Below are 10,120 nucleotides of genomic sequence, written 5' to 3' on the forward strand. Positions count from 1 at the left end.
ATAATATTGTATGTCAACTGTAATTATATATACATATAGTCATGGGACGTGGAGTAGAGTGTGGGAATGGAGTCAATGGAATTATAATAGATAAGCATGATATCGGGGGTGGGAGGGCAGTAGATGGGGGAGGGGGGTTGTTTCTGTGTGAAGGGTAAAAAGGATAACTATTGCATTGTTCTGTACACCTGAAACTAACAATAAAAAATAAATAAAAATAAAAAAAAGAAACACAAAACCTAAGCTCTGGCTTGCCTTACTGCCTTGATTGTTAACTTAGTGTGAACTGACTGCCTCCAAAGTTCAGGTGTTAATTTATGCATCCCATTGTTGTGGGGCCGGCCACCCAGCTCAGGGATGGCTTGCTTGTTCTTTCTGCACCTAGCTAACCCAGGTGCTGTTTTCCGTGTCTCCCTATTTGGTCCCAAAGCCTCCTTCTCAGTCTTTTCCCCACAGCCCTGGGGAGAAGCTGATTGGCTGGAAAATTCCCATTTCCTACTAGCCTTGGTCTCCCTGGCATAGTGGCCAGATTGAATTCCCCAGGGAGACAGTCCTCTGAGTAACTGGCTGCCTTTGTTTAGGATGCATGATCTTAAAGCCCACAAGTTGCTCTGTAGGCTTTTCAAGCATCTCTTCTGTGGGTTGGGTAGGGAAATTTCCCCAGACTTCCATATTGCTTCCTACCTTCAGGAGATAATCTCCCAGGTCTGGCCACAACTAGTAGGACTAGGCCAACAAGGTGCCTGAGCCCTATTGGGAGAATTGGGGCAAAGTAAGAGCTAATGGTAGACGGGGAGAGGGGAGTGGCCCTTAGGCATTGCCTGCTTATCATGAGGAGAGAAGGAGTGTGTGCTAGGAGTAAATAGGGCAGTGGATAAGGTTGCAGGGTGCAGTGTCTGTATTTTGGCATTGAATGTGAAAATGTTTCTAAATTAAAATATGTAGTAAATATAAATATATGTAAATGGCTTCTTATCTATGAATCATTTGTTTGGAACCCTTGTATTTCTGAGCATGTGAAGTAGGGAAAAGAGATGAAGGCAGCTCTTTTCACTTACTGTATTTTAAAAATATATACCCTGAAAACCTTGTGGAAGGAAATAGGTGACTTTCCCTAAACTTCTTGGTGACTCATGGAATCCCCTTATATACAGGAAGAAACTTTGCTAGAGGGAGAGACTGGGAGCTATTATATAAATACTTTTCATTAGACCCTTTTTTTCCCACCCATGTAACAGTTTATTATTGAAAAAAATCATGTGTTACTATATTCCATTATACAAAATCAAAGCCAGTGCCTGCCTTCTATGGCATTAAAATTGGAGATAGGTGTATTTATGAAGATCTGCAATAACAGAAAACCAAAACTAAAACAACAGTAGTAAAGTAAGAGTAAGATGTTTTCATGAACAATTAGTAGATTTTAGAGTTAAGAATGAAGGGAAACGACAAAAAAGTTGAGAGTTCAGTGTCCAGGGGAATAGTTCAGCTAGGAGTTGTCCTTAAGGAGAGGGAATTATAGGATTTATTTGAATAAAATTAATTCTTTACTCTCTGGCCTGTAGCTTGTTGGGGAAGGGACCCTTTTGATGGGCAGAAGTCAAGGGGTTTTAGGGCCCTGGCAGGTTTAGTAAAAAGAGTTAAATAGTTAGGGCTGAGTGGCTCAGTTGGTTAAGACCTCGCTCAAGAGTGCAAGCTCTGAGTAACAGGGTGGCCAGTTCAATTCCCAGCCCAAGCTGAGCTGCCAACAGGTGGCAGGATGGCTCAGCTAAAAAAAAGGGTTAAACAGTTTCCTTCCTCTTGCAAATCACGGCAGCACCGGATTCGTGGGGTACTAGTGGGCTTGCAAGATGCTGATTTTCCGGAGGTGATTGTGGCTCTGTGCCCTATACCTGTAATCAGGCCACTTTGAAGGTTAATTGTCACATCACCAATCTGCAGCTGAGTGGGCCCTTGCAGATCTGGAAAACAAGATACCATCAGGGCTGGTTTCTACAGAACACTGAGCCTGGAAGTCAAGCAGGAGAGGAAGATGAGCACAGGGTGCTGCCACAGGAAGTATGCCCACCTGGGCAGGTGGGAGCTTGTGTTCCTACACCCATCAAAACTTACATCTTTGTATAGAGCAGGAAGCGCAAGATTGATATCAGTTACTTAAACTGCAAACCATGCCGTTTCTAAGAGCAGGACCTCAATTATCCTGGATCAAGACCTAGAAGATGCCACCCCTAAACTTTGCCTGTAACAAGGGAAAAGCCTTTGGGATCTGAGCCAGCTCTGGAACTAATAGAAACTTCTCTGGACACGCCCCTTTGACTTGAATGCCTTTCCACTCTTTTGAACAATTTCTTTTATTTATGAATCCTATGTAATAATAACAATAATAAAAAATTATTTACCAAATACCAGCAATGTGCACAACATTACGCTTGGCCTTGTAGGGGATGCAAAGAAAATTATGCAATCTCTGATTTTATAAATCTTTATACTTTCCAAAGTGCTTTCAGATCCTTGCGTGGTTTTATAACTTCTGTTCATCCTTTCCAGGAAGCTTTCTCCCACTAACTTTACCTTGTTATATTTATTCCAATACATATAAGTATCAGTTTTTGAAGTTGTATGCATTTGTTCTTGTCTCTCTATCTTTGATATATGTTTAGGTATGTGCACCTTATATTAGACTGTTTCTTAGAGCAGACACCTTCATTTTGCCAGCTGGATTAAAAGTTCCCTGAGGGCTGAAACTCTGTTTCATCGAATAGATTGAGAGCCATTGTAGATACAGAGCTTGAAAAAAAAAAAGCTCTTCACTTAAAAATTCTTACACACAGTAAAATTTACTCTTTTGTTTGTACAGTTCTATGAGTTTTGACAAATGTATGCAATTATGTAAACACCACCACAATCAAGATATAGAACAGTTTCATCCTCCCAAATTCATTCGTGCCACCGGTTTGCTGTCAATCTCCCCCAACCCCATAGCCACTGGCAACCTCTGACTTGTCTTCTGTCCCTATAATTTTATCTTTTCCAGAATGCCATATAAGTGGAATCATACATATGTAGTCTTCTGCATGTGACTTCTTTCACTTACCAAAATACATTTGTGGTTCATCCATGTTGTTGCATGCTCCTTTTTATTGCTGTGTAGTGTTCCATTCTGTGATGTACCATAGTCTGTTTAGCCTTTCACCAGCTGAAGGACATTTGGGTTGTTTCCAGTATTTTGTGAATGCATTTATTATGAATAAAGCCCTATAAACATTTATGTACAAGTTTTTGTGGGAACAAAATTTTTAATTTCTCTTAGATAAATACCAAGGAGTAGGGTTGCTGGATCATGTGCTAACTATGTTTAACTTTAAAAGAAACTGTGTGAACCTAAAACTTGCTCTAAAAATGTAAAATCTTTAATAAGGAGGGGAGAGGGCAGCCAGATAGCTCAGTTGGTTAGAGCGCGTGCTCTTAGCAACAAGGTTGCTGGTTCAACTCCCACATGGGATGGTGGACTGTGCCCCCCACAACTAGAGTGAAAATAGCGACTGGACTTGGAGCTGAGCTTGCACCCTCCACAACTAAGATTAAAGTACAACAACTTGACTTGAAGCTGATGGGTCCTGGAAAAAACACACTGTTACCCAATAAAAAGTTAAAAAAAAAAATCTGTAGAGTGTGCAGCGTCACTGGCCCTAATATGGGATCCAAACCGGGGCTCTGCTGCTCAGAGCTGATGTCCCAAGCCAACTCTTACTCAATGCGCCACTCAGCTGGCCCATGCAATAGTTATACTTTTTACCCCTCAAAGTGACAACTCCCTTCCCCCAATCTGCCGCCCTACTCCCCCCTTCATATCATGCATATCTATTACAATTCCATTGACTCCACTCCCACACTATACTTCACATCCCATGACTATATATATATCAATTATAGTTGATATACAATATTATACAACATCAGCTTCAGGTGTACAGTGCAGTGATCAAGACTCTACCCCATCCATAAAGTTGTCTCCCTGACAAGACATGTGACCTTCTGACACCCTACCAAATATTTACAACATTATTAATTATATTTCCCAAACTGTATTTCATATCCCTGTGGCAATATTGCAGTTACCTATCTATGCTGTCTAATCCCTTCCCCTTCTCCCTCATCCCCACCCCCTTCCCAACTAGCAACCATCAGTTTTTCCTGTATATCTTTGAGACTATTTCTGTTTACTTTGCTCATTCATTCAGTTTTTTAGATTCCACATATAAGTGAGATCATATGGTATTTGTCTTTCTCCGACTGACTTATTTCACTTAACATAATAGCCTCTAGGTCCATCCATATCATTGCAAATAGTACGATTTCATTCTTCTTTATAGCGGAGTAATACTCCATTGTATAAATGTACCACAGTTTCTTAACCCAGTCATCTACCGATGGGCATTTCAGTTGTTTCCAGGTCTTGGCTATTGTAAATAGTGCTGCAATAAACATAGAGCTGCATATATTTTTTGAAATTAGCATCTTGGGTTTCTCTGGATAGATACCCAAGAGTGGAATTGCTGGGTCATATGGTAGTTGATATTTCCATTTTATTCCTAGAATTTTTACTGATTCTCTAGTAATGTTTGCAGTAAAATGGCTTCCATTGTCTGAGTCTATGTTTTCAATTATTCCAAATCGAGGAATTATAACCTCTAATAATATTTTGGTTACAGTGATAGTAGTGGCACTTGATAGTGGAATAGCTTCAACCCAATTAGTCAGGTGACCTACTATTACTAAGAGATATTTAAGGCGTCCTACCTTAGGCATCTCAGTATAGTCTACTTGAATACTTTGGAAGGGCCTTAAGCTTGGACTCTGCCCTCCCTGAGGTTGTTTCCTGAGGGCCTGTTTATTTACCTTTCGACAAGTGGGACAGCTGTCTGTCACTTGTTTGGCTATAGTATATATTCCTATATATATCCATAGTTCCTTAAAACTATATCACACATCGCTTGTGGGCCCCAATGGTTCCCTCGGTGTAACTGGGCCATCAATTCCCTCATAATTGGCTTAGAGAGCATTTCTCTCCCGTCTGGCAACAACCACTTTCCCTCAGAATTTTTGGAAGTTCCTATCTTGGTTAATGGGGCCTCCTCCTAAGGAGTAAAGACTGGAGTAATAACTGAAGAGGGTAAGACAGGAGTAAGATGGAAAACTGGAGCTTCTGGCTGGGGTGCTGCTTCCTTAGCAGCCTCATCAGCAAGTCTATTTCCCTGTACTTCTATAGTGTACCCCCTCTGGTGTCCTGGTATGTGAACTATAGCTATTTCTTCAGGCAACTTGTTCGGATCCCACATGGGGCCAGTGACGCTGCCCTCTACAGCTAAGATGGTGAGCGGCAGCTCGACCTGGAGCTGGGCTGCCGTGAGTCGCTGGCGCCGGCGTGGGCTGCGGCCGCTGCTGCAGTGGGCTGCCGTAGGCTGCCGTGAGTGGCTGGTGGCCGGCATGAGTGGTCGGCAGCTGATGTGAGCTGCCAAGAGCCATCGTGAGCAGCCGTCCAGAGGCCGGCGACCAATCTGCCTCACCTGGGAGAAGCGCAATGGTAGTGCCAACATGGGCCAGTGAAGCAACGTCCTCCACAACTAGGCTGAAGAACAAAACAAAAGCAACTTGTCTGTTCCCCTTCCCCCCTTTCCCCAATAAAAATCTTTAAAAAAAAAATGCAGTCTTAAGGAAGGTAATTCTTAGCCCAAAAGGGGGGAGGTAGGGGAAAGTCATTTGCATAGATCCCAGTTTCTTTCTGGAAGCCATGAAGTCTCTGTTTGCATCTGTTTGTATGTTCATGTGTGTCTATATATATGTTGTAAGTATGTGGTATTTTTCTGCCTCCAGATGGTACTGCTAATTGCAAGAAGAGCTCTACTTAATTTGCTTAAAAACAAACAAATGTTTATACATATAAATTAAGAATTGGGAGACTGCCCAAGTGGCTCAGTTGGTTAAGAGCGCAAGCTCTGAGCAACAGGGTTGCGGGTTCGATTCCCACATGGGCCAGTGAGCTGCACCCAAGCTGAGCTGCCAACAGGTGGCATAAAGGCTCAGCTGGTGAGAGCACAGTGCTCCTAACAACAAGGTCTCAGTTCGACTCTCACATGGAATGGTAGGCTACATCCACCTGCAACTAAGATTGACCATGGCATCTTGAGCTGAGAGGCCGCAAGCTGCCGACGGGTGGCCGATGGCGACTGGACTTGGAGCTGAGCTAGCTGTGTCCTCCACAACTAAGTTTGAAGGACAACAACTTGTCTGTTCCCTTTCCCCAATTCCCCAGCACTGTTCCCCTTCCCCAATTCCCCAGTAAAAGATCTTTAAAAAAAAATAACATAAAGGCCAGCCGAGTGGCTGGCCCTAAGTTTGCATTTTTAAAAAGATAATCTAGATAACAGTTTCTGGAGAAGACCAGGTATTTACATCTCAAAGTCTCAGGGAGTGAAATGCAAGTTCCTCCTGGAAGACTTTGGCTTCCTAAGGTCAGTATTTACAAGCCTTTCAGATAAATGGGGAAGGCTTGGGGAAGGTAAAATGTATTGGTGGGCTTTGAATAGTTTCTGGAGCCATACCTCTGGTTCTGTAAGACTACATTTGTAAAACAAGGACAGCTGCTTTCAATTCCCAAAGAACTGAGTTGTCACCTGAATGACATAATAGGTTGATCCACTTTCCTAACAAAACAAAAGCAACTTGTCTGTTCCCCTACCCCCGATTCCCCAATAAAAATCTTTAAAAAAAATGCAGTCTTAAGGAAGGTAATTCTTACTGAAATGAAGGAGGCTAGCCATTATATTTGTATCCATTTTAAAATTTGATCTTTCCATAGGTTTCAATTAAACATCTGTTATGATGAGATTTCATATATATATATATATATATATATATATATATATATATATATATATATATATATATCTGCAGTTTAGAAGTTTTTCCAATTCAAAGAATTCATCATCTGGCCTTTGACAGTAGTATATATTAATCTCAATAGCAACCCAAACCAATAAGCCTTTTATGGCTTAACCAAAGACAAAGAACAAGATCTAGAAAACTGATTCCTAGAGCAGTCTATGGCAGTAAAAGCCCTTCTTTGCTACAGGCAGTAAAGCAATGAAGGTTGAGACAACAAAGGCCTTTGTGGGCAGAGACCTCTCATGACAAATTCCCCTGAGAGCTGGCACAGACAAAAAGGCAAAAAGATGCCAGTTGATTCCTGTGCTTCTATTCTGCTGGATACAGCTGCCCAAATACCAGTCTATTCAACTAGCTACTAGATGCACCCCAGTAAGTGCACCTTCCAGATGGTGGAGACCAGAGAAAAATATTCTTGCTGGTCACAAAATCAAGCTCTCAGGACGTAGAACAAGACAGAAGGAAAAACCTCATCCGGTTTTTATATAAGAACCCACAGCAAAGTATGTCTAAACAGAAGCTAATCTGGAGAGATCTGCAAGCTTGTCAGGTTGAGGGTGCAAACGTGGACAGGTTTATAGGATTCATGCTTGTGTCTTCCCCTACAAAATCTATTTCTGATGACAACAAAATGACAGAGACAAGGAAAGGAAACAAAAGATCACACAAAAAAATGAGTACTCAATAGAAAATATAACCCTAAAATTTATATGGAACCATAAAAGACCCCGAATAGCCACAGCAATCCTGAGACATATGAACAAATTCGGGGGTATCATGCTACCAGATATCAAAACATACTACAAGGCTACAGTAATCAAAACAATATGGTACTGGCATAAAAATAGGCACTTAGATCAATGGAACAGAATAGAGAGCCCAGAAATAAATCCATACATATATGGACAGCTAGTCTATGACAATGGAAGCAAGAATTTACATTGGGGTAAAGATAGTCTATTTAATAAATAGTGCTGGGAAAACTGGACTGACACATGCAAAAAAATGAAACTGGACCACCTCCTTACGCCATATACAAGAACAAATTCAAAATGGATTAAAGGCTTAAATGGAAGACCTGAAACCATAAAACTCCTAGAAGAAAATATAGGGAGTAAATTTGCAGACATTACCCTGAGCAATATTTTTATTGATACATCCCCACAGGAAAGGGAAGTAAAAGAAAAAATGAACGTATGGGACTGCATCAAACTTACAAGTTTTTTCACAACAAAGGAAACCATCAATAAAACAAAAAGGAAGCCTACTGAATGGGAGAAGATATTTGTTAACAATATATCTGATAAGGGGTTAATATCCAAAATTTATAAAACACGCATGCAACTCAACACCAAAAAAACAAACAACCCAATTAAAAAATGGGCAGAAGATATGATGAGACTTTTCTCTAAAGAGGACATACAGATGGCCAACAGGCATATGAAAAAATGTTCAACCTCATTAATCATTAGGGAAATGCAAATAAAAACCACAATGAGATACCACCTTACCCCAGTCAGAATGGCTATCATCAATAAATCAACAAACAACAAGTGCTGGCGAGGTTGTGGGGAAAAGGGAACCCTGGTGCACTGTTGGTGGGATTGCAGATTGGTGCAGCCACTATGGAAATCAGTATGGAGGTATCTCAAAAAGCTGGAAATGGAACTACCTTATGACCCAGCAATTCCACTCTTAGGTATTTATCCAGAGAAACCCAAGACACTAATTCGAAAAAATATATGCATCCCTATGTTCATTGCAGCGCTATTTACAATAGCCAAGACTTGGAAACAATTGAAATGCCCATCGGTAGACGACTGGATTAAGAAACTTGTTACATTTACACAATGAAGAATTACTCAGCTATAAAGAAGAAGGAAATTGTACCATTTGCAACAATATGGATGGAACTAGAGAACATTATGCTAAGTGAAATAAGTCAGTCAGAGAAAGACAAATACCATATGATCTCACTTATATATGGAATCTAAAGAACTGAACAAATGTGAAATGTAACAGAAATAGTCTCAGAGACACAGAGGAAAAACTGATGATTGCTAGATGGGAAGGGGGTGGGGATGAGGGAGAAGGGGAAGGGACAACACAACATAAATTGGTAACTACAATATTGTCTCAGGGATAGAAAAGACAGTTTGGGGAATATAATCAATAATGTTGTAAATATTTTTTAGGGGGCCAGATGGTCTCATGTCTTCTTAGGGGGACCACTTCATGGACAGTGTGGAGGCCTGACCACTGCACTGTACACCTGAAGCTGCTGTTGAATAATATTATAAGTCAAATATAATTTAATACATATATAGTTATGGGATGTGGAGTATAGCGTGGGAATGGAGTCAATGGAATTGTAATAGATATGTATGATATCGGGGGTGGGGGGCAGTGGATGGGGGGGTTGTCACTTTGTGAGGGCTGAAAAGGATAACTATTGCATTGGTTTGTACACCTGAAAATAATAATAATAATAATAATAATAATAATAAAATGAGTACTCACCAGGGAAAAATCACTGAGAGCTGCTCAGCCCCCAGGGCACTTCTAATGAGACTAAAAAAGCCATCCTGAGAAAAAAAGATTCTTTTTCATGCAGTAGTAAGCTCTGAGTTGCTCACCTCCATGAAAGCTTCCACAGGTAAAGAAGGTCTACTCCTGAGAGAAAAAGTGCCTCTTGTAGCAAAGTCCTAGTTGCTTAGCTTCCAGGAAACCTTACATAGGTGAAGGACGTTTCCTCCTAAAGGAAAAATTCCTAATGCAGTAACAACTCCTGTGGCAGAATCCACATGCTGGCAATGGGACAGTCGTTCCCAGGGCAATTGCCTCCCCCTACCCGCCCCCCCCCCAGGGAAAATTCCTCCTGATCTAAAATAAAGGAACCAACCTTAACCAAATTTATCTTTTATTTTCTCTGTAATAAAAAGGCAAAAGTAGGTAAACTAAGACTTATTTAGCAAAAGAAGGAAGGTCCAAACCCAAGAGGGCTTCACGGTCAGGGAGGCAGTGGTCCATGGAAGTGGTGAGCACAAAAGAGTCTCTGTAGGTATCATACCCAGTTCCAGTGAATGCCAGTGCAAAAGATGAGGTCACTTTAGATCCACTTCTTTTTTTTTTTTTTTTAAAGATTTTTATTGGGGAATTGGGGGAATGGGAACAG

The sequence above is a fragment of the Hipposideros armiger genome, unplaced genomic scaffold (genome assembly GCF_001890085.2).
Source record: "Hipposideros armiger isolate ML-2016 unplaced genomic scaffold, ASM189008v1 scaffold_134, whole genome shotgun sequence".
Classification (NCBI taxonomy): domain Eukaryota; kingdom Metazoa; phylum Chordata; class Mammalia; order Chiroptera; family Hipposideridae; genus Hipposideros; species Hipposideros armiger.